The 27,017-nt window shown below is 36.7% G+C and overlaps 1 protein-coding gene and 1 long non-coding RNA gene across 5 annotated transcripts in view; one reads left to right on the top strand and one right to left on the bottom strand.

Moving 5' to 3' along the window:
* Window positions 1-27,017, bottom strand: part of astn1 (astrotactin 1) — a 410,547-nt gene that overhangs the window by 345,087 nt on the left and 38,443 nt on the right. The window lies entirely within an intron of this gene.
* LOC137487476 (uncharacterized) lies at window positions 18,714-25,729 on the top strand. Its single transcript, XR_011006077.2, has 5 exons — window positions 18,714-20,855; window positions 23,270-23,396; window positions 23,573-23,658; window positions 23,991-24,033; window positions 24,131-25,729. It is a non-coding gene; the product is annotated as an uncharacterized lncRNA (long non-coding RNA).

Below are 27,017 nucleotides of genomic sequence, written 5' to 3'. Positions count from 1 at the left end.
AAAAGATACAAAGTAAATCGGCACACTGCCACTTTAGCTCTCAAAAAATTTTTTAATGTCAATATTAACAAAATCACAACCTTTCGACCAAAATGGTCTTCATCAGGTAAAGCGTTGCAAATGGAAGTCCTCCAGAAATAGTCAAACAGCTCTACACATCACCTGCAGTCAATTATCACAATCAGCTAACAAGCCGGTAAACAGGAACATTTGCATACAATAATATACATCTCAACAATGTGAAACCATTACAATGTGCATACCATTACAAACAGACATTTAAAATACAAATACAAATTCTCACTATAGAATTCCTCGGAGACAGTATCCTATAGGCTAGATATAGCGCATCACACCTGCACAAAATCACATCAGTCAAACACAAGGCCAGTAGACCTAGGGGCAAAAACATTATGTACATATTTAGTATACAACAATTCATTCTATCATTTACTTGTCAGCTTAGTCCCTTTACCAATCCGGGGTCGCCACAACAGAATGAACCGCCAACTAATCCAGCAAGTCTCTACGCAGCGGATGCCCTTCCAGCCGCAACCCATCTCTGGGAAAAGTATACAACAATATAGAATGCAAATACACTTACAAAAAGGATTTTAAATCAAAATCCAAATTCAAACCTCTCGGGGATAAAGTGTTTAGTGTGTAAATGTAAAACGCTTCCCTCTGTAATAAAAGTCAGTAAACATCGCCACCCCTTCTCGGCACCTTCACTTGTTCAATGCCAATATATCGCAAAGTCGCAAGATTATGTTTCAATGCATTAAAATGAACGGCGATAGGATTTCGTTGATCGTTTAATCGTATATTACTTCTGTGTTCAGCAATTCATGTTTTTAAACACCGTCTTGTTTTACCTATATAGGCTAAACCACAAAGACATTTAATCATATAGATCACATTTTTTGTGTTGCATGAAATCACACCTTTAATCTTTAATAGCTTGCCTGAATGTGGATGACTAAAAAACTGACATTTGGTTGTAAAATTACACTGTGCGCATTGACCACATCTATAGTTACCTTCAGGGACTGAGAAAGGATTATCCGACCGATCGGAACCTTGATCTGCTCTCACTATCATTTGTCGCACATTAGGAGCTCGTTTAAAAACAATTTGTGGAGGATCTTTACAACAGTGTCTCATAACAGGGTCTGAATTTAATATATGCCAATGTCTTCATACTATATTTGCAAACTCATTGCTTAAAGCCGAATATTGTATAATACACGAAATCCGTGTGTTAGTAGGTTTTAGTGTTTTTCGAACCAAGGCTTCTTTTTGATCCATATTTTCGAAACGGGCCGCAGCTTCCTTAATCCATTTTGTAGAATAACCTCTATCATAAAAACGTTGACATAACTCCTTACGTTGTTTTTCAAACATTTCCGTATTGGTACAGATCCGTCAACGTCAATTATGTCAACGTTTTTATGATAGAGGTTATTCTACAAAATGGATTAAGGAAGCTGCGACCCGTTTCGAAAATATGGATCAAAAAGAAGCCTTGGTTCGAAAAACACTAAAACCTACTAACACACGGATTTCGTGTATTATACAATATTCGGCTTTAAGCAATGAGTTTGCAAATATAGTATGAAGACATTGGCATACATTGAATTCAGACCCTGTTATGAGACACTGTTGTAAAGATCCTCCACAAATTGTTTTTAAACGAGCTCCTAATGTGCGACAAATGATAGTGAGAGCAGATCAAGGTTCCGATCGTTCGGATAATCCTTTCTCAGTCCCTGAAGGTAACTATAGATGTGGTCAATGCGCACAGTGTAATTTTACAACCAAATGTCAGTTTTTTAGTCATCCACATTCAGGTAAGCAATTAAAGATTAAAGGTGTGATTTCATGCAACACAAAAAATGTGATCTATATGATTAAATGTTCTTGTGGTTTAGCCTATATAGGTAAAACAAGAAGGTGTTTAAAAACACGAATTGCTGAACACAGAAGTAATATACGATTAAACGATCAACGAAATCCTATCGCCGTTCATTTTAATGCATTGAAACATAATCTTGCGACTTTGCAATATATTGGCATTGAACAAGTGAAGGTGCCGAGAAGGGGTGGCGATGTTGACAGACTTTTATTACAGAGGGAAGCGTTTTACATTTACACACTAAACACTTTATCCCCGAGAGGTTTGTATTTGGATTTTGATTTAAAATCCTTTTTGTAAGTGTATTTGCATTCTATATTGTTGTATACTTTTCCCAGAGATGGGTTGCGGCTGGAAGGGCATCCGCTGCGTAGAGACTTGCTGGATTAGTTGGCGGTTCATTCTGTTGTGGCGACCCCGGATTGGTAAAGGGACTAAGCTGACAAGTAAATGATAGAATGAATTGTTGTATACTAAATATGTACATAATGTTTTTGCCCCTAGGGGTCCGTTCTTCGTACGTGGATTACTCAGTTAGCTGGATTTGGATATTGACGATTTGACACGATCCAGGATCGTTTCGTTCTTCAAAGCTGATCCGAGAGTTGTTGTCATGGCAACAGATCTGCTAGGTCAAACCTGATCGGGAGCAGGTTCAAATCATATAAACAGGATTAGATCGGCTCAGTTCAAGCAAAGATAATACAGAAAGTATGTACCGAGTTCTGATATTTTCTTACAGTAGTAGTTATATACACTTGGGAAAATAGTAAATATTTTTTAACTATATATATAAAGTTATAGTCATTAATAAAATAAATAAAGTTATACATATTAATAAAACGTATGCAATCTGCACTTGAAATGAAAATACAAAGACTGCCATCTGGTGGTGCAAAGAGAAAACTTATTGATATGAACTTTTTAGATCGCTTTAGTACAAATTGTGTATAATAGAAATACACAATATGTGACTTTTTTAAAAGCAATAATACATTTATGCAGTCATAAACATGTTTTGACAGTTAATATGCCAGTGATGCTTCACAAAAGTTGCAGACGCCTTTACCAATATCAAAATGCTTTTGGAAACAACCAGATATTCTTTACACCGATTAAAAAACGGTTACTGTAATAAAGAAAATCTTTTCTAAATGAAGAACTAAATACATTGATTTGCATTGAAATACATGATGAATACTCTTGTCTTGACAAATGAAAGTGTAAAGCCTGCAGCTCACAACAAATGTGAAGTTACTGCGTGTCATATTTAACAAGCCGTTTACTGCTAATTTGATGTAATTTTGCTCACATGGATAATAGAATATTAATCAGATGATGTCATTACGCTGCTGTGCCGTCAGCCAATCGTTGCATTGCTGATCATGATTTCTAGGATCGATAGATCTGTCCTTAACAACAAACGCAGCGATCTCAGATCAGTTCATCCAGATATTCTAATCTGATTCGCGAACTTGTTTGGAGAACCAAATTAGCGAGAGATCAGTTATCAAGATTAAAAGATCCAGGATCTGCCAAATAATCTTAGATCATTTAAGCGAGGTACGAAGAACGGACCCTAGGTCTACTGGCCTTGTGTTTGACTGATGTGATTTTGTGCAGGTGTGATGCGCTATATCTAGCCTATAGGATACTGTCTCCGAGGAATTCTATAGTGAGAATTTGTATTTGTATTTTAAATGTCTGTTTGTAATGGTATGCATGTGTTTCACATTGTTGAGATGTATATTATTGTATGCAAATGTTCCTGTTTACCGGCTTGTTAGCTGATTGTGATAATTGACTGCAGGTGATGTGTAGAGCTGTTTGACTATTTCTGGAGGACTTCCATTTGCAACGCTTTACCTGATGAAGACCATGTCGGTCGAAATGTTGTGATTTTGTTAATATTGACATTAAAAAAAATTTTGAGAGCTAAAGTGGCAGTGTGCCGATTTACTTTGTATCTTTTGCCACTTATGTTTGTTTTTTGATCATGCACCTGCCTTGAAGATTTTCTAGATGTGCGCACATTTCTGTTTTTTGCAATGAGATGTTTATACCACAAAGTGGAACTAAACAGTGCCGTGCAGTTATACCACATGGATTTTTGTGTGGATTTTGCACAAGAGAAGCCCAGTGTGAGCTTATGTTTGTTTACAATTGGATAGGTCTTGAATCAATCACATGACCAGCAACAAAGAGAATAACTTGAATTTAGAGAATAAAAAACTAATGTCTGTGATTTTAAGCCTTATGAAATAACACTAACAAACAGGAAAAACACAGAATCATGAATGTATCATGGTATTGTGTCAGAATTGGGAGACATATAGTTGAAGTGAGAATCATTAGCCCCTCTTTGATTTTTTTTTTTTCCTTTTTAAAATATTTTTCAAATGATGTTTAACAGAGCAAGGAAATGTTTATATATTTTTCGATAATTTTTGTTCTTCAGGAGAAAGTCTTATTTGTTTTTGTTTTTTTTTTTCAGCTTGATTTCAACTGTATATGAATTTCATTATTAATGTAGATAGAATATAAATAATGTAATGGCTGTAATTAATCTATTGCATTTGAGCAATTGTATTTGAAATTAATGGCTATTGTGTCTGTCTATTGTTTTTCATACAATTGTCATAGAAACCACTCATATGTCACAAACCAGCAATGTGTATATCGCAATATATTTCATAGCCCTAGTTTAATCTATTTTTATTAGACAGCATTCTGTGTTACAGCAAAATCCTTCACTGAATTTGATTTCACTGTCCCCAACAGGTAATATTTTTAGATGCAGGACATTTGCTTTAATTTTGAACTATTTTTATTCTTGCTTCCAAAAAATGTTCCAAAACAAGCAAAGACACAAAAAAACTTACATTGTTTTCTCAATGTCCTCCAAAGAAGCATTAAAAACTGTCTCTACTCACTGATATGCTTCTTGCTGATTTTTTTTCCGGGAGCCTCCTGTATTTCAGACCCATCTCCCGCCAGCCTCACATTTTGTTATTTCTCCCAAAAATGTCACCCCTGTACCATCCTTAGCATTTTGGTACAGTCTGTGAACCCCTTGGGTTGCCAACTTTGATACAGGATCCAATCACAGAGGCCAACCAAAACACATTCATACAGTTAGCCACAGTGCCCAGTTCTCAGCAATGTTATTTAGGCACCATACCCCTATTCTCGTGGATTTCCAGGGACAAATGTTGGCAGCCATGGTCAGGATGCTCTGTGTTATTGGGACTGCTAGCTGTTCCTAGAGAGCTACTCTGATCTGGACCTCACCGGCCCTTCTATGCCGCATCACGTTTATTTTTCTGTTTTAATCTATTTTTTTGCACTGTTTGTCTTTCCACCGGTCTTTAAAGACCTTGCAACTTGGAAATTTGTTGTTGTTGTTGTTATTTTTTTGGGAATTGTAACATAGCATAACCCTAACATATCCTACCTATTTGCACTGTTTGGTAATAAGAGCAAGCTGCAAACTTCTACTGTAAGCATCCCTAAATATTAAACTGACAAACCAAACAAATGCTACTTTATTTCTCGCATCTTTCCATAAATCAATTTCTTATGCGGTGAAAGCCAATAAGATCCACCCTATGTGACAAACAATTAAATTACCTGCTTTTGTTCCCCAGGTAATCAGAGCCTGCATTTTACCATCTTTACATAACCACACTGTCAAGCAGATTGTAGGATCCTGATTAATCATTGCCTTGAAAACTTGATTAATCATACTTGATTAATCACAACTTCATCATTCAAAACAATGCACACGAGCTTGCTCTAGCTCATATCCATCATCCTTAAATGTATCCACTGGATATTGTCTTTATATTCTACATAAATGTGGATGGCAGTTGCCTCGACACACATGCAATCAAAGAGATCTGAAATAAATATAAATAAATTGCTTTAGATTTAATGAGAAAAAAAAGTGTGGCACATTTTACCCAGGACATATTTGGCAGGTGAAGCAATCAGCACAAAAAATAAAGATAATAAAAAACCTCCCAGTGTTAATAAAGCACTCCACAGGCACTCGAGCGTTGTTTACGCTGTTGCGCAGCTGAACTCTCTGCAGAAATATCACTGACAAGTGATGCTTCAATTCAGCATCAGCTACATTCTCTACAATCTGCCCTCCACGTTAATTTGTGTCTGGGGCGAGGGGTGGCCAAACAGTATGGTAATCCATTGTAGCTCACACATCAGCACAGTAGGAGAATATGTCGGGTTTAGAAGTACCTCGTCTAATTGCAGAAGAGCCCACACAGGGGTCATTATAATAAACATACTGTAGATGAAATATTAGCCCACCTACTGTTGTTTACTGCAAACAATGGGTTCTCTCCAAAATAAAGTTAAAACAAGTTGCTGATGAGCATAGTTAGACTTCAGCTACCTCATTAACCAAGATTTCTGTCACACTTGGAAAAAGCGCTCCCAGAAAAATCTTCCGGTTCATCCACCATTTGAATCTAGCTGACGGCTCGTTTAATTATGAGAATATGCGCGCCTTCAGGGTCAGCTCCTCATCAGAAGCGCACATATAGATCGCGGTGCTATTACTGTCACAACTGCTTTCACACGTAATTGAATACACCTCAGAAAAATTTGCATTTCTCAGTCTTAAGGAGAAAAGATTTCAACCTCTTTTCTCTAATATAATCACATAGGCAGTGCATACATCAGGTAATAAGATGTGTTTTGCTCAGTCGGATCACAAATAGATGAGGGAGACACATTGCAGCTTATTCCTGATGTTTCAATCCTTCTCTTTTGTCCACTTTTGACCACATTCTGATTTTCTTTCAGGGCAGAGTCTACGGTAGTTTTTTTCTTATTATTTTCCAATGTAATATTGCGAAATAAGCTCGCTATGGAAAATGACACAGAGAACAGTAACTTTTATATCTGTTTTGACAGTCTAAAAACTATGCCAAATCCTTAAGCCTTTGGCATGAAAAATTCAGCATGAAACGGATGATCATCTTTTTAGCTATATTGTGACGTTTTTCCAAGTCATGTCCTTAAAAATTAATTGGGTTGTTGTCAGTTACTTTTTCTACGGTATTATTTGAATTACAACTTTTTGGAAATGAGAGTTTATTAACCATATATATAAATATTTTGTATAAATTATAATATAATTTAATATAAGAATATACATTATATTTTCTTGGGTTCTATATAAAGATGACTTTCTATATGCAACCATTAATATATATATATATATATATATATATATATATATATATATATATATATATATATATATATATATATATATATAATTTAACTTTTGATACATTGACGATACATTGGCTATGGTGCCAAAATTCAAGTAATATCAAGAAACATTAAATGTAGTATTACTTCTGAAATGTTGGGTATATAAGTACATACATGTACAGTACATAGATAAATACACATTAAAGAGGTGTTCCAGAGTGTATTTTTAAGGCTTAGTTGTGTTTATAAATTGCAAAGCAATGTGTTCTCATGCTTAAGTTGTAAAAAAAATCATGTAGTTTTTTATATATGTCTTACTTTAATTACATACAACTACCCAGTTAACATGAAAACTTACTTGATCTATATATTTTTAATAATTCTCTGGCACATCATTTAAATTAAATTGTAATCACTTCTCTTTTTTTGTTGTGTCCTTTGTAAGCCCGCCCAAATACAAAAACAGAACAAGCTCTGTGGAAACTGGACGGCACATTACAGCACCTCTGGCCACGCCCCTTCTCTGCACGGGGTGTGTGCGCATAGTGAATGCACGTAAACTGCAGCATTTGTGAAATGTATTTTTTGAAGTCCCCAAACTTTGTTGACTTTGCATTGAACATTAAGCGTATTGCATTCAGAGATGTTGTTTATGTTCTCACAGCTACATTACACATCAAGTTACCTTGTAGCAAATTACCTTACACTTTTTAGTCGAGTCAACATTTTTGCAGTATTACAAGAGTATATGTGCAGCTTTAAGTAGTAACCCCTAAGTAAACATATTTACCTTAAATACTAATGTAATAGTGTCACCATCCTGAATCTATCCTGAAAACAGAACCACTTAAAATCATCATATGAGCCATAATTTAAATAATTGTAAATAATTATGCCATACTTTTCTATACAAAACATTATAAAGGGGGCCCTTAAACATTAATAATTGTAGGCTTATTTGGTAACTTGAAAATGAAGTCAAGCACAGTGCTGAGAGGGATACACAACGTGCCAAGACTGTTCTGTAGATCTGTCACACACAGAAAAATCTGCACAAACTTTGCAGAAAATGTTCATGCTGGGCACAATATACATACTGTACTGCATGCTACAAAGTGAGAAGTATGCTAGTGCGCTGTTCCTCTGTTCTCCCACCCACAGAGCACTGACAAGTCAATTCCTACTGTTTTACCTGGTGGGACTCACTCTTTGCAAGACTGCAGCAGCACTGCTTCTAATATATGCAAATAACACAGAATGGCAGCACTGAGCCCTAAGTGCTACTGTAACCGACTCAATTAACCTAATATTTACTGGCCCTGTTCAGCAGAGGTGCCCACACGCATCTTGTCTTCGACTTCTCAGGCAACTATTTTCAGATAGAGCTAATGAAACAATTATGTAAGTGGGCAATTAAAATAAAAACATAAAAAAATACCAAAGGAGACTGGAACACTCTGATAATGTAAAAGCAAGATGACATGCACTTAGCACCAGGGCTCCCCGTGGAGAATTGTGTTAAAAGACCATGAGCGCATTTAAAACGTCAGCTTTTTTCCCGAACAAAGACGATTAACATTTAATGCCAAAGCATTATTATATATAAAATGCTGCAAATTAATTAGCCAGTGAGTGCTGCTATTTTTATAAGCTGAATTAAAAAGGAATCACATTTAAAAGCAAAATGCAAATAATTGATGGAGAGGAAATGAGCTGCGGAGCTGAAAGGACTGGATTGCTCTCAATGGAAAGACCAGCATGTGGTTTTTGAATGTGACACAGAGTTCAGTGCCTCGGTTAAGCCCAATATATGCGTAGTTAATTAAGAAACTGATTAGGTACACTTACACACACACACACACACACACACACACACACACACACACACGCTGTTAAACAAAGTACAACTAGTTTGGCTATGCAGAAAAATAAACAACTACTTGATTTTTTTCAATTTCTCTAGATTAATTTATTTATTTGTATGAGTGAAATGGTTATTTGTTTTATTCTATAAATTTTTTAGAATTTCTTCCAAATTTAAAATAAAATCAAAACATATAGAGGATTGATTGATACTTTATATTTAATTATGTTTTATTATTTGTTTTAATTCAAAATAGCAAATATTTTCATTTATTATGATTGTAAATAAGTATGGGTGTTATGGATTATGGTTGATCTGTGATTTGTACAGATCACAACCCATGGTTCGGAACACACGTGATCTGCGGATTAATACTTTATTTTTTACTTGTAGGTTAATTGTCTCTGGTATCATTCAAATCACATCACTGAAAGCATTTAAGCTTTCTTGTAACATGAAATAACATAAAAATGACGGAAGAAGTTGTGATAGATTATTCGGGATGTGTTGGGTTTTATCAAAGTTGTTTTCTGTCACTACTTGTTTAGCCTGCATTAATCCAATAAGTGTAAGCTGCAGGATTAATCATTAAAAGATTGAGATCTCAACACCCACGCAACATAAATTATAAATGATGGTGATTTGAATATGTTTTTTAATCCTTCGAATTGCTGCATTTAAATCTGTGTTTGAAAAACACACACACAAAAAAAAGAAAGAGATTTAGTCTTTTGAACTGAGTAAGGTACAAACAGTAAAATAACACAGTAGTACTGGCATAACAGTTTATAGTTGAGATAAAACCACTATAGGCTCAAAAATGAAAGTTGTAGACATCAATTACATTATTTACCCAAAAGGTAGTGACAACAGGCCATCAATAACAATTGTTCAAAAATTATCCATTTAGGAATAAAACGAAGTTTTATGAGTGAATAACTGAATCATTTACTAAAAATTAGACTAAAAATAAACATGGGTTATACAAATTGTAACGTTAGATTTATAGATTTAACATTATCAGCAATATTAACAGTGACTTTTTCACAGTACTGAATATTTTACAATTTATTCTTATTCAGGTGATTATTTCTTCATTTTATTTTTGATAAAATTACAGGTTCTAATTTCTGTTTGTTAAAGGGTTTTGTAATAATTGGAAAGCAAATGACATTTGTCTCCACTTCTTTTTGACTGATCTGAAAAATGGTCCGATCCGTGATTAAAAAAACAATGTGATATGAACCGTGAGATTTGTGATCCATTACACCACTAAAAATTATGGTTATTGAACCAAATATTGATCTTCTGACCTTTAAACATTACAATTATGTTTTCTAAAATTAATTTAACAATGCCTGATAACCCTGACCTGATTTCACCAAGTAGGACATGTTCCTGGAGCAACATTTCCAATCAGCCAATCAGAATTAAGGGATATGTTTACCGTTTATGTTAAGTGTAGGGTTACAATAGGTTTATGCACTTCTACATGATTGTTATCCAACTAATCATCCTCTATGATTTTGGGAATATTTTCCAGTTTTGGTTGTGTTTAGGAGTTGAAAATGGGAATGGATTACACATTTTTAAACAAAATTTATGTTCCAGGATCAACATAAACGTTAATTCAGGATCGTATCATACTTGGTAAAATCATGACGTGATAACATGGCACTTTTTAATTTTGGTCAATAAAATTTTTTTTTTAATAAAATCTGTCATTTCCACATTTATTTTCAACAATGACAATAATAAGAAATGTTTCTTAAGCTAGAAAATCAGAAAATGCTTCAATTTCATGTTGTCATATTTAAACCCAAATCAAAACATATAAAATTTTTTTAAAGACATTTCTTTTCCAAAACATGCAGAACAGTGCTGGGATAAGCACATGTTGTAAGTGAAGAACTTGTAAAATATAAAAAGGAGGCAAAATAGTATGAAGAATTCCTCTGTCACACACCATAATATGCATCTGCTGCACGGAGACAAGATTTAGACATCTGTGCTGAACTGTGAAGAACAAAATCACACCTATGACCTATACCAAAACACAAAAAACAAGCTAAATAAAACAGGCATGCTTGAGCACGTACAACTAGTATGGCTATGCAGAACATTAAAGAACCGCTTGGAATTTTTCAGCTTCTCTGGATTTATTAGTTATGAGCAAAATGTTCATATATCTGTTTGATTCGATACATTTCTTGGACTTTCATCAAATTTTAAAATTAAAACATTGAGAGGGTTGATTGATAATAAATATTTTATTATATTTTATTTTTGTTTTATTTCAAAATAGCAAATGTTTTAATTTATTAAATTTTTGAAAATAAAAATTTATATAATAAATTTTTATATAATTTATGAAAATGAGGGTTATTTCACTAAATAGCAGTTTTGAGTGAAATGTTTATATTTGTTTTATTCTATAGATTTCTTGGACTTTCTTCAATTTTTTTTTCTTATTAAATAAGAGGATTGATTGATAATTTATATTTAATAATTTTGGTTTATGTTATGTGTGTATAGTTTCACAGTTATTCAAATAGGCTAAACTGCAGTAACAGAGCAATACTCAATACTCTTACTCTAAAACTTCAACAATCATGTGATCAGTTTCCTAAATTATCATAAAAGCGACGGTCATAACCACGCTGTAATAATCATGCAAATTGAAAACTTCTCACCTTTCTACATGAGTAAATTTACACGAGGAAAGGCCCCGTATGTGACACATGAGGCTCTTCACTAAAGTTCAACACTTCTAAAGACTACGCTTCTTTTATTTAATAATTTACAGTCCTGCAGAAAACAGCGTGCCCACTGTGTGTGACCAATTAGTCCTGATGGTTGAAACTGTGTGGAAGTCAGAATCCATTTCAGTGTTACAGCCTGAAATGTATCTCCCTCAGTGAAGCAGTGGTAGTAATTAAAGCATGAGAGCAACAATTCATAAGATTACTGCTTTCTTTTTGACTGTGTGCTGTGATTGTGTATCAATCTAATTATATTTCAGTTTCTTGCATACAAATGTTTCACCCAGGTACTGTGTATTGCACACACCACTGCTAATAATGTGAATAATTACATATTCTACCAATTAATATTTTAGTCCGATCTCATGAACTGCATGAGTTCTGTAGAAAAACGCCTCTGTTTCTGAAAGCGTAATGTCATGATCTTCCATTTTGATGAAGCAGCGTGTGCTCCAGATTTAAGCAGTTAATTTTGTCTAATAAGGGCTCCAGATGTGAAGATAAGATTATCTTCGTTGCTCTATTATTGATGTAGCTCTGTGCCCAAGGACTCCTGGAAGGCCTAATGGTGAATACAGAAGAAAAAAAAAGAAATGGATTACATACTAAAAATATCTAACAATAATTTAATCCGTAGACTTTGCATGGCTTGTTGGAGCTTGAAATCTTTGAAGTCATTAACTTTGAGCTGCTTGAAAATCAAGCACAGAAGCAGAATGAAGGCTGAATTGCTCAATCATTTCGCTGTAGCAGCCTGGTTCTTGTTTTAGCGTTGTGTCCTGAAAACAAAATCCATCTATAAAGTTTCCAGTAATTGGCTAGTGGACCCGAAGGACATTTATGGTTACTTGTGTAAGTGAAATGTAGTGTAAGCCAAATACAAACAAACCTGCAATTTAGATAAGTAATTTAGAAGAACGTTTTAGACTAAGTGATATAAGCTAATTACTTTTTCCCTTATTTTTCAAACCAGAGCCTGAAGTAAAATTCAGAATAAATGTACACAGTGCTGTAAAAAGCACAAGGGCAACTTGCTTAGCAGGGAGAATGAACGTGACTTTTAAGGAAATTCTTTTGAGTTTGTTGTTATTATTTTTTTTTTTTTTTCAATTTTGTCAGAATAAGCTTTAGCCAGCATCAAGACGTGGATGCACTGGGTGTCATGACTGTCATGGTCACCACTAGTCGGAACTGTAGTTCGCTAGTGAACTACAGTTGTTCAGGAACAACAAATCCCTACATTCCGCTCACACACACCCGGCTTCACTTACACTGATTACATAATCAGCTGATTCCAGTTGCCGTTTGATTGTTGGACTATTTATACACCCTGCACCCGTTTGTTTAAGTTGGTATGTTGTTCCTGAGCTGTGTTTCCGTATCTTGCCCTAGTTCCTTGTTTTGTTTGTTTATTTGTTATTTTGATACTTTGATTTTGGATGTCCTGTTTTCTTCTGTTGTCTGCACTATATCTCATTAAATGCATTTGGATCCACCACCTTTGTTTCATTCTTCAGCATATCGTGACACTGGGGCACTGTTTTTGCACATTTCAGTGTTTACAAAAAGATTACATCACAAAGAACACGAGCAATCTAGACAAAACCTTTTCTAGTGCTTCTGAAAATAATTGTATAATTTATTCACATTTTTTTTCAGCTCTGAAATTTAATCTGACTTCAATTTTCAAGTGATCATTAAATTAAGACTATGTTCATATTTAGTAAAGGATCACATTTATCAAACGTTAACAAATTCAGATATTTAATTATTTCAGATACAATATACCTTCAATTATTCTTTCATTGGGGACCAATTGTCGTTCTGAGTACATTTGGGCTCGCCAGCTTGATTCTTAGGGCCTACTAACACTATGCCATCCGTACCGTGCCCAGGACAGTTTCTCAGATCGTTTGAGAAGTTTGAGTGTGCTGAATCAGGCTCAGGCACGGTTCACTTGGCTGGCCCTGGCCTGGTTGAATGAGGTATGCCTGAGCGCTGTTCACTTGGGCTTTGGCGCGGTACGCTTATGTGTGAGTGCAAAACACAGCAAAGCCCGAAAGTAAAAGCGAGTCGTGACTTTTAAGGGACTGTTTCATTTTGATTTATTAATCATTCTTACTGTTCAGTGAACGCAAGCTGCCGTCGTTTATTAAATACGCAAACCCCTCACAACACGACAGCTGCGCACCTTTATCAAACCTCCTATTTCCTGCAGCACGAGGACTTAATGATTGTTTATGAGCGTCGAAAGTGGCGGATCTGTTCGGCGAAATATCTGACTGCGTGTCACCGCATCCCTAAGGACTAAAGCGATATAACTAGAGAAATCTTCACTGTGCTGAGCGAGAGCGCTTACTGAAGAGCGCAGCATCGATGATGTAAGCGTCCCCAGGCCCGATTGTAATGTGAGTGCAAGCCAACAGGGGAGACGGGAGAGGGGACAAGCGTGCTTTGGCCCGGTGCGAGACAACTGTACATAGTGTGAGTACGCCCTTAGTCAGCGGTTGGCAGACGACTTCTGCTTGCTCTGTGACAGAAAAGGTAGCCTACCCAGTCTACCTAGAACAAAAGTGGTCAAAATGCTAAAGGTCTATCACCAAAGTGTTATCTGCCTCTTTATTTGTGATCCTGTAATTTGATCCACACTGACTGTGAAACACCAAAGGTCAACATAAGTGTCCAAACAACTTACTGGCAATAATGAATTCAGTCGATTTTAAAATAAATCAAATATAACATTTTATTAGTCAGGTTAAATTGTATTTAACATAACATATATTACTCAAAGATAAATCAAAAAGTTAGAGATGCATACCTGACCGGAGAAGTATGTTGCAACATATAAGTCTCAGAGATGCTGCAACGGGGTGTCTTGGCTACGATCGCAATATTTTTGCACCTTTTCCTTAAAGATTCAACTCAGAACAAAGAACCATAAATGAAAGATAATAAAAGCTTCATCAATATCTCAGTAAGGTTGTATGTTAACCTAAAAACTAATCACCACCTGGAGTAAAAAGTTAAAAAAATTGACAGACAAGTTCACACTTCAGTAGGACAGACTTTTCCCAAACTCTTACCAAAATAAATGTTTACTGCTGCAAAATTGAGGCATTTACCAATCACACAGAGACATTTAAAATGATACCAAACACGACAAGTTAAAGTTATTGATTCACAAGATACACCATATGAAGAGGATGAAGACTCTGTGTGAAATGTCAGTGACCTAAGTTCTGAGTGAAGAGGTGAAGGGGGCGGCAGAGAGGGTGGCACATGATGGGTAACTAAGGCAGTTAAAGAACTTGCTCTTTTCCAGGTCTGCAACTCAGAATAGCAAGTGTATTGTTTTATTGCATAGCAATTCTTTTGGTCTTGTCTCAAGGAACTCCATAACACTTCTCAGGGTCTGATATTATGAAGAGATTTAGCCATCTTTACATTAGTCAAACCCTAAAGCAGAAATTGTAGCTAGATGTACACTGTAAAAAAAAAAACCTAATTTTACAGAAAATATCCCTAAATTTTTTAGTCATTTTTTGTTATTTAAATTTATATGTAGAACTTAGTAAAATGACAAACAATCTCTCTAAATTCACAGTTTGACTTTCATTTTAGGAACTTTATCATTAAAGACAAATTAATGACATTTTTGTTTTTTATACAGGGAAATTACAGTATTATACAGTATTTTTTCTGTTATTTTAAATTATATTCAAAAATCCGTAAAAATTACAAACAATATCTGTAAATTAACAGCTTGACTGTTATTTTATATACTATATAAGTAATGACAAATTACAGCAATTTGTCTGTTTTATACAATAAAATTGCTGTATTATTTAAACAGTTTTTTGCTGTTTTTTTATGAAATACATTTAAGATTACGTAAAATTAAAGTAATAAATTGTAATTACTTGCTCTGTAAAAAAAAAAAAAACATAAAAAAAGATCAAATGACTGGCAGCAACAGCTGCCAAACAAAAACCATAAAATTACGGTAAAATTTCTTTGTTGAAATAAATTGCAAAAAATAATAAATCTACAGATATTTTCAAAAAAATGTTTACAGAAAAACACTGTTATTTTACAGACTTTTCCTAGATTATTACGATCAAATTCTTTCAGTAAAGTTACACACTAAGTGGGCTCGCATGCACCTGTTCCAGATTCCGCTGATTGCACACACACACACACATTCGGAGGATCGTTATGAACTTATTACATGCACTTTAAAAGCAGCATAGACCAATTGCTTAGTCTTTTTATACTGTTACTGTGAACATTATGACGCGTTTCTTTTCTTTTTCCTTGCTTTGTTTGTTAATTGTTTACGTTGTTTGCTGCTGGGACTGATCATTTGCCTGTTATTTGACCATGACTCTGGATTCCCGGCATAATGCTACATCTGTTTGCCCCTGTGTTGACTGTTGTTTGCCTGACCATCTCTGTGTAAAACCTGCATTTGGATCTGCACTCCTTTGTCTACGTCCCCTTCACGTTATAGTTCCATTTCATTTAAGATCTGTAACGGAATCATTCCATATAACTTAAACCAATACATGTTTTACATAAACACTATTCAATAAAATGTAACAACTGTGATTTTAAAGTTGTGAAAATTTTAATCAGTTGTATCTCGTTTGTTGTTTTTTCCTAAATTTTTTGATCCAAAATAAAACTGTCCAAAATAAAATTATGATCATGAGCATGTCTTGGCATTTTATTAAAGGTGTTTAATTTGTAATGATTTAGGGAAAATTCTTTTAAATCACATTGTTTACTCTTGAAATTTTAGTGGGGACTGGAAACTGCGAAATAGCGGTTACTTTCGCATCTACAGGGTGAACTTGACCTTGTCCAACCTCCTTGCCCAGGTATGTGACAGTCGCTTGGCCAAACTCACATTTATCTAAATTTAGTGTTAGAGATGCGTTAGAAAGACGTGTAAATATTTCTCTTAACGAATGCACATGATCACGCCAGCTCATGGAGTAAACTACTATATCATCGAGATACGCGCTACAGTTTGGTATGTCGACCAACACTGTATTTACTAGACGTTGAAACGTCGCGGGTGCGTTTCTAAGACCGAAAGCCATCGAATTGTATTGCATAAATGAATCTGGAGTGACAAATGCTGTGATGTCAGATGCTGATGACGGTGTAATTCTTCGTGACCTTCCTCAATCATCTGTGAGGTTAGTCAATTCAGAAATTTTGAGTGATCTAAATTCCTATCTCAAACATTTGCCTGCTGATCAGAAAACAGATATCATTAAGTTAATATCTGATTTTAACTGTTTGTTTGGTGATGTTCCAACCCAAACAAATGTGTTAAAACACGATATTAATGTGGATGGTGCACGTCCAATAAAGCAGCACGCATATCGTCTGAATATGGCTAAAAGATCTATTATGCGTCAAGAAGTGAACTACTTGCTTGAAAATAAATTGGCAAAACCGAGCAGTAGTCCTTGGAGTTCACCGTGTTTGCTGGTGCCAAAACCAGATGGAACGTACAGATGTTGTACTGATTACCGAAAGGTTAACGCAGTCACTGTCCCAGACAGCTATCCTTTACCACGCATGGAGGACTGCGTTGACAATGTCGGTTCTGCGCGTTTTGTCTCTAAATTAGACATGCTAAAGGGATATTGGCAAATTCCGCTTACTGATAGAGCTTCTGACATCTCCGCATTTGTCACTCCAGATTCATTTATGCAATACAATTCGATGGCTTTCGGTCTTAGAAACGCACCCGCGACGTTTCAACGTCTAGTAAATACAGTGTTGGTCGACATACCAAACTGTAGCGCATATCTCGATGATATAGTAGTTTACTCCATGAGCTGGCGTGATCATGTGCATTCGTTAAGAGAAATATTTACACGTCTTTCTAACGCATCTCTAACACTAAATTTAGATAAATGTGAGTTTGGCCAAGCGACTGTCACATACCTGGGCAAGGAGGTTGGACAAGGTCAAGTTCGCCCTGTAGATGCGAAAGTAACCGCTATTTCGCAGTTTCCAGTCCCCACCACTCGCCGAGAACTACGGAGGTTCTTGGGTATGGCTGGTTATTACCGAAGTTTTTGCAAAAACTTTTCTACTGTGGTTAACCCCTTAACATCTTTGCTTAGCCCTTCTACATCATATGTGTGGTCTGATGCTTGTCAAAGTGCCTTTGATAGTGTGAAAGCACTTTTATGTAATGCACCTGTTCTTGCTGCTCCTGATTGTGCATCACCATTTAAGCTTGAGATTGATGCAAGTGCTGTAGGTTCTGGTGCCGTACTTCTTCAGGAGGATGAAACTGGTATTGACCATCCTGTGAGCTATTTCTCTCGTAAGTTTAATAAACATCAGCTCAATTATTCTACGATTGAAAAGGAAACCCTTGCTCTGTTGTTTGCTTTGCAACACTTTGAGGTCTACGTTGGTTCCAGCTGTTTACCTGTGATTGTATATACGGATCACAATCCTCTTGTATTCCTATCCAGGATGTACAATCATAACCAACGACTGATGAGATGGTCTCTGCTAGTCCAGAATTATAATTTGGATATTCGTCATAAAAAAGGCATTGATAATGTTATGGCGGATGCCCTGTCTAGAGCTTAATTTTTTTTTCTCTCTCTGGTTTATTTTAACAAACAGGTTTGTTCTTGAGGGTCAGGGCGTTACAGTCATATGTATATGCCTGTTTGTTTTGCTTGTGTGTGTGCGCTCTCTTTCTCTCCCTCTCTCGCTCGCTTGCTTGCTCCCTCCTCCTCTCTCTGTCAGTTCTCAGGTTCACCCATTCCAGTATCCCATTCGTCTGCGAAGACGTCAATCTCAATTACACCTTGTGACGTCATCACCTTCACAACCAATCAGCACAGGAGCTCAAAGTTTAAAAGGGATGCGAGCGGGGAAGCTCGTTCTGCTTTTGCTCTGCCTTGCTTGCGGTCTTTGCTTGCCTTTGTGTGTGTTTTTGGCTTGTTGTTATGTGCTGTGATGTTGACGTGAACTTAGTTTTGATTTTGGTCTTGTTCTTGTGTTGATCGCTGTTACCGTCTTGGATGTGTATATGTGGCAATCCCCTGACGTCTGTCTTCAGCCTTTCCCTTGGTTTCGAGGAGTTTAGATGTCACGTGACATACATAGAGCATCACGCAGTTAACTCCACTGTATAAACACACTAGTTTAGAAGTGAGCGCCACCCGCTGTAAGTTTTCTCCGTATATTTGGTTAGAAGAGTAGATTAGTTAAAGCGTGAAAACGCTGAAGATGTTTTGTTTGTTTATTTTGTAATAGACAGTTTAGAGGGTACTTATTAGCTAGAATTGGGGTTTTTGTTATATTTCTTTCATTTATTTGGCGCCACTTAACTCTCGTTTCCCCCACCATCTTTAATCTATATTGATTGATTTATTGTATGTTGTGAGATCTTGTAAATAATACTTTATTGTTTTTTGACTTCCTTTCACTATTGTAAATAAATTCACTTATTTTTGCAGTATTTTGGTTGTCGTGTTGATATTTTGCCACCAACTGACCACAAAATATTATCACCTTAAATGTTACCTTTTAAACCCTAGATACCAAAACTTAAAAGTCGTAACACAGTCCCTTTATTGATGGTGTTTGATTATAATAATCTAGCAAAAGTCTGTATAATAACAGTGTTTCTTTGTAAACATTTGAATGAAAATATCTGTAGATTCATTATTTTTTGCACTTTATTTCAACATTTATTTAAATTGTTACCGTAGTTTTATGGTTTTTGTTTGGCAGCCGTAGGTCCCAGTCATTTGACCTTTTTTTTTTACTATTTTTTTTCTTCCAGTGTATTTCAATGGAAAGCTTATAGAGAATGTGTTTGCTAAATTTGTTTAAGTTGTACGGAAAACGTGTATTGGATATGGAGTACATATCCTCGTATTAACACACACAAGCATTTATTGCTGTACATGACAGTTTGTTTTGAAAGGTTAGAGTCCTCAGAACAACATTCCATGAAACACATTTAGTCCACCAACACAATAGTGTTGAATTATGAATGGTTATTCACATATTTATGTAATCATTTCATCCAGAGACCTGATGTTTACAATGTTACTTATGGTCAAAAAAGTGTTACAAATAAAATGAGACCATTAACTCAATAAAAAGTCAAAGTTATAGTTACTAAAATCTAAACAAATTAGTCGCGAGTTAAGACGCTCTGAAAATGAATATCTGTGAGCTGCTTTTAGCCAGTAGCTTACTTTCAAGTTTGACTGAAGGGTAATTTAACCAATGGGTGTATGATTTTTAAAATATGGTGTTGTTTATTTATCTATTGGACACATTATTGTTTTATAGCACAGTCACTAGTTCAGTGACTCACCGGAGTCAAGGACTGTTCCTACACAGCAAATTCATCAGAGTTAAATTCTCGGTGTTGAAGCATTTCAGAGTAAAGTGTTGACGTTAAAGAGTTACATTTTGATAAATGAATATAATAAGAGTTAGAATTGATTTTATTCAGTGCGAAATCAAGGAGTTATCTTTTCAACACTTGGTGGTGTTATTTCCAACATCCGGGAATTCATGCAGCCCCAGTCACTGAAGAATTTTCCAGGCGCCATTTTCCATCTGAGGTTTAGAACAGCAACTGGTGAGTCAAACTACCTAAATGTTGGTATTTTACTGACTTTCTTTAATGAAATACAGTTGTAAACATATTGTTAAGTTAATAACTTTAGAATAGAGTGACAATTTTAAACTTTTGCGGTTCATTCATGGTCATTTGTGTATCTAGCTTAACTGCATTACTATTGACTTCTTTTCAAGAATGTTTTTATAAATGCTCACGCATACATAGTGCATAAAACATCAAATGTACATGTTCAACACATTTCTGTCACGCTTAATGCCATTTTGTGCGTTACCCATCTGTAAAATAAAATCGACACTTCTCCTTTAATTCGAAGCAAACTAGCGAGGGAATCTCCGGAGCAGCCTAGCCTACTCTGCCCGGATGCTAACGGCAACACAGGACGGTTTCCATAAGCTCTGGAGAGTTTCTAAAACATATCTGGTGAGTAAATGAACATATGCTTACTTGTAAAAGGCTTCCTGACTGAAACATATAATTGTTTGTTAGTCGTGTACGTTAATTTGGTTATTTTAAACACCGCGGCCCTTTTAAAATGGTTCATTCGTGGCCGTCCATATAACGTACCGTTAACATTACTCCATAGACTCGTGTGATAACGTACGCTTGAATTATATTAAGTGTTGACAACCATTAAAGTCGGAATGTTAACATTAATGTCTTTAAATGACCGCGTTTGCACTTTCTCAGACATTTAACGTTACAGAAGTCTCCCGGAAGTTGCGGGACTAACGTTAACGTTATCCCGCAAATGCACAGAGACTCCCAGATGCCCAAGTAGATGCCCGCAAATTAATGATAATCTCCCGGAAATCGCGCGTCTCCCGCCCGGTCATTAAAGAGCCCATATTATACATGAAATAGGGTCATATCCTGGTTGTAAGGGTCTCCAACAACAGTCTAATATGCATGCAAGGTCAAAAAACACTTTCATGGTCTTATAATCTGCATTTATTTTTAGCTAATTATCCCAGCGACTCCTGTATGAATCGTCCATTGATTCATTTGTTCCCAAACCCCTCCTTAGCGCGGAGCTAATCTGCGCTGATTGGACCGATGACAGTCTGTCGCGATTGGTCGACTGCCTTCAGTCAGAGAGGGAAATGGCCAATAGCTAATCAGCAATTTAAACGTGGATTTTAGCTGCCACACTATGGCGAGTGGATAGTGCCACGGATAACCGAACGAAGGAGACAGTCGTGTACTCGCCATACCACACACACACACACAAAAACACACACACACACCTCCGGATGACAACGCTCCCGCTTCCGCCCGCACCCGCCAGGTTTTAGCCTGAAAACCCGCTCCGTTTTCTGCCCGCCGCGCCCGGTCCCCGGCCCGGAGCGGAGAACACAACCAAAAATCACCCAGTATACAGTCCAGACAGCCAAGCTGTCTGTTTAAACACACACACACACACACAGCACAAAGCTCGTTCGTTCGTTCGTTCGTTCGCTCTCTCTCTCTCTCTCTCTCTCTCTCTCTCTCTCTCTCTCTCTCTCTCTCTCTCTCTCTCTCTCTCTCTCTCTCTCTCTCTCTCTCTCTCTCTCTCTCTCTCTCTCTCTCTCTCTCTCTCTCTCTCTCTCTCTCTCTCTCTCTCTCTCTCTCTCTCTCTCTCTCTCTCTCATACGCGCGCGTGCGCACTAACACACACACAAGCACCACGCAGACTCTCTCTTTCTAATTCGCATAGCAATATCTGTGATATTGCTAGACAGCCCGCTCCCGTCCCAAATTAAACCCGTTACGGACCGCTCCCGCGATTTATTCGGAAATTTATTACCGCGGCTGACCCCGCGCCAGATTTCTGCGGCGCGGGAATAAATTTCCGAATAAATCGCGGGAGCAGAACTCTAGCACGGAGCTCCATAAACAAACAGCACGCGTCGCGTTTTTAACGTGACTTCAATCGACCGGCATGTTTGTGTGCGTGTGTTTGTGGGTGTGCGTGTGTTTGTGGGTGTGTGGGTGTGCGTGTGTGTCTGGGTTTCTGCGTCAGAGGGCGGGGCTTCAGGTTTGAAATCTCCCGGGTTTGCGCGTGCACGTGAATAACTTGGTTTCGTTCGTACGTCATGGCGGAACACCTAATGAGTCGGTATCAAGGCGACTCGTTTGAAGCACTATGAGTCGACTCTTTTATAGATGAATCAACCGTTTTAAACACTGTATTCTTACAGATTTAAGCCTTAGCTGGATACTTCACTTCACTTAGAGCTGTGTTACACACTACATGGAGGGGAATTTTCAAAAACCCATAATATGGGCTCTTTAAACACTTTGCACACCCCTCTCCACCGCATCCCTCCCAGCTCCTCAGGTACGTCGCGCGCAAGTCACCCCCACCGCTCTTTAGGTACGTCGCGCGCAACTCATCCCACCGCTCTTCAGGTAAGTTACTCATCTCTCCCGCTACCTCCCGCAAATCAACTCTGTATCCCCTGAAAATGACTTTTCCCAACTCGGGATGTCTGACGTTAGTAAGGTAGGCTATTTCTGTTGTCAGGAACATCTTAGTCAAGCTTTTTCTCCCGCATGATATTGTGTTTAAAACTATAGGCTAAACTTAGCATGTACTGTACACAACATTTCTGTTTTATTAAAGACAATTTAGTGCGTTGTAAACAGCCACCTGTCTGTAAAATTAATCAACTGATTCACATTTGAGCAGCCTAAAGATGATACAGGTTTGATTTGTAGATTTATTATCAATAATCAACATCTGAATCAAAAGATATCTGAAAAGTGTGAAGCATACTTTGTGATGTTTATCTCTCTTTTTTATCTGAAGGTTATGCATGTGTGTTAGATACTAATGTGTTGTTGTTTTTTAACAGCCACAGTTCTCTATACAATTACACAAGACCCTGTGACGGTGGCTGATTAGAGACGGATGGTGTATTTCCAGAGTTGGTGAAATGACCAAGCACACCTTCTTGGTCATATGTGGTGATAATAATGAAGGTATGTTTGATAAAGTTCTGTATTTGTTTCACAATAAGCTGAGAGGGTATTAGAGCATTAGAGAATAACAAATGACATGAAGGTGATAAGTTTTGTATTGTGGGTGAACTTTTACTTAAATAATGTTTTGCTCTTTGCTTTGCACTTTTCCTCTTCTGCTTATCCTAATATTTTAGATTATATTTGGACCTGAAACATCTGCTAGATTCCAGTAAAGGTGGCGTCAATACTAGACCTGAAAGGGCCTAACAAGTTGAATCTGGTAATGAAACACGCACGCACACACACACACACACACACACACACACACACACACACACACACATGCACGCACACGCTTACAGAAAACTGTAAGTTTATGAATATTTTTTACACTGTGGTCAATATTTTGGGGAAGTCCGCATCACTAAATGATATAAAAGATTTTAAGCTCCTTTAAATTTTGCTCCAAGTGTTGTGTTAAATTGAGGATTCTGGACAGACAGCTGCCTGTTTTTCCAGTTCTAGTCATAGTGGTTAACCTAATTGTTTTTGGAGATCCAACAGTGATGTATGTGTTTTTTCTACTTTTCCATATCCTGTCACCTCAACCAGCTGGGAGAGTCAAGTTGTGGATCATCATGAAGATTTTCAAAAGGTGAGTTTAGATTTCTTGAATGTTTTATTTACTTTAAATGATCTTTTAAATATATCATAGAATTTGATTGCAATTTGTTTTCAAACATTTTTCTTAGTCATGCTGGAGTCTTGAAGAGTTCTTAGATGAGCATCACCCTATATCCGTGCATCAGTAACCACCAGACGAGCGATCAGCAGCTGCTACATCGTCATGGATAAAACGGTCATCCTGTGGCCGGGAAGCACTTCATTCACAGGACATGCTTGATTAGATTTCCTAGCTCCAGTTTGTTTTCACAAGTTTACAGCATTTATACCTTCATTTAAACTGCTGTGTTTGATATGGAGGACCAAGGAAACACCAGCAGTGAAAGATTTGCACGCCAAGTTGTTTAAAATGTAATTTCAGATGAAAACTATGAGTTCAGAAGAAAACTATGAGTGACGCTATATTGAACTTTAAAATTGCTATGATGAAACATCAAGTTTGGACCAAAAGACTGAAACAGCCTTTTTGAGCACTGGTCATACATATTTTGTTGATACTGTCTGTACTAATAAAACATTTAAAGCATATTTGACATTGTTGCATTTTAAAAACTGAATGAATTGTTGAAGTGGTGAATGTTTTCAAATAAAATGTTTTTTCTTTTGTAATTTACAGTCTATTTGACCTTTTTACCATATTTACACTCAAGAGAGTTGAATAAAAAACAATATATTACACCAGGCGGTGTTAAATATAGTCACATTTTTTAACTCTGCCCAGAGTTAAAATTAACCCTTACTTCGGTGTCAATATGCCAACCCTTTTGAAAGTGTTGATTTAACTCTGTTTTGAGTGGACCCCATGAGACACTTTCAAAGTGTTGAAATTAACACCCATAGAGTTGTTTTGGGTCCCCATATTTTGCTGTGTACTTAACCCAGGCTCATTCTGAAAACGTACCTCTATACATTTCTGGAGACCACCAAATACATGTCAGGAGCTACACATATTTTTAATTTTATTTCGCAAATCCACCAAAGGCTGCTGTGTATGCTTTTTGAGATCTCAAGTGCCATTCGCACATGCTGTTCTCTTGTAAATCCACCAGAGGCCGCTGTCGACTGACTGACTGACTGACTGACTGACTGACTGACTGACTTATTGACTTACCCACCTCCTCTTCACTAAACCCAACCCATAGTATTTAAAAAAGCACAGATTGACCAACCCACCGACTTCCCTAGACCCAACTGACGAATTTAAAAACAATCCAGAAAAAGAAAAGCTCTTGTGCTCTTGAAATGTAATTTTTACCACTTTCTCACCCTGTTATTTATTTTTTTATTTTATTTTATTTTTTGTTTTTTGTTTTTGTCTTACCCACTTTCTGACTCGAACCAGACTCTAACCCCGTCATCGTGATCATCTCCTCTTTGCATCTCAAGTCCACTGACGTACATAGAGAGCTAACTGGACAAACTGGCAAGAGCCGGAAAGTCGTTCATACGGAGGTAAGCGGTCAGCTGGTAAGCACGAAAAGGAATGGCATCATACCACTTGTAGCGTTCACATTAAAAATAAAATGCAGCCATATGTACTTCTGGCTACATAATCCACAATCACCAGAAATGCATATAGGGCTACGTTTTGAAAATGAGCCTATGTTGGTTACTGTTTAAAGTTAGGTAGGTGTAAATCCCCAAAAGTGAGTGCTGGCATACACGTTTGTAAGTTTTCATCACTGAAGTGTGGATCCAAATGCAGGGTTTACTAGCAGGAGGGTCAGGCAAGTGATGGTCAACACAGAGGCACATGGTCAGTGCAGGCAGGCAGCAAGCAACGTAAACAAACAAAAAAAACAAGGTTCAAAAACATGGACATCAAGAAAAACACTTTGTAATCTTCAATATTCAGTTTAACAAGACTCAGCCACTTCTGTGTGTTTGTGTGCTGACTTTATAGTGCATGTAATCAGTTTATGAGAGGCTTCAGCTGTGAGTGAGTCTATTCAATGTAAACTTGGAGCAGGTGTGTGTGTGTGTGTGTGTGTGTGTGTGTGTGTGTGTGTGTGTGTGTGTGTGTGTGTGTGTGTGTGTGTGTGTGTGTGTGTGTGTGTGTGTGTGTGTGTGTGATGCGTGTGTGTGTGTGTGTGTGTGTGTGTGTGTGTGCATGACTGGATATTGTAGGCTATATAGCGGCAGATTTGTAGTTCTTTGACTTCTGTGAGTTTACCAGCAATCTGCACAGGCTGGATCTCTGGTGATCGTGACAAGTATACACTTTTAAATGTGAGTAATTGCAATCATGTTTTAATTTAGAGTAATCACAGACCAAAGGTTTTGCAGTGCTTAGATTTTAAAATACTCTAAAAAAAAAAATCCTAACAAAACTTGTCAAAAAGTTCCCTTTTTTAATTAAAATTTTAAGTGCGCTTTGAGTGCCCAAACACATAATTTTTGCTAAAAATAATTAAAAACTAAAATACTTTTCATTTACGTCAAATCCATCGTCCACCTTATTCACAGTATAAATATATCTCACAGCCTTCCTGTCTCTCTACTGCACACTAATGATAGCTTGCAGGGGAAAAGGGAAAGAAAGAAAAAAACAGATTTCACTACCCTGTTGTGTTTGTCAAAAATAAATCTTTGAAGTTTGAACAGCAACAATGCAGGGACTAATTTTTATTTAAAATTGTGTGGCTCCAATAAAAAAAAGGCTTTATAAATTCTAAAGGCAGTGATTTTGGAAGGTCTGAATCCTAAATTTAAATATAACATTGAAGAAAAGGCTAGACTGTATTTTGATTGGTTGGACTGTATTTTGATTGTTCTCTTTAGACATTCTGTTGACATGATTGCTGCTTCTTGTAAAATTATTGTCATTTCAGTATTAGTATACTAGTTTGTTTAGGAGAATAAATTGATGTACTTGTGTAACGTCTCCAATTCTGCTTGCCCTGCTCTAAGCAAGATTTCCCTTTGCATTACATTTGTGACAAATGGATGTACTGG

This window comes from Danio rerio, chromosome 2 (assembly GCF_049306965.1).
Source record: "Danio rerio strain Tuebingen ecotype United States chromosome 2, GRCz12tu, whole genome shotgun sequence".
NCBI classification, from domain to species: Eukaryota; Metazoa; Chordata; class Actinopteri; order Cypriniformes; family Danionidae; genus Danio; species Danio rerio.
Note: the sequence above shows the minus strand (reverse complement) of the source record. Positions and strands in the feature narration are given on the sequence as shown.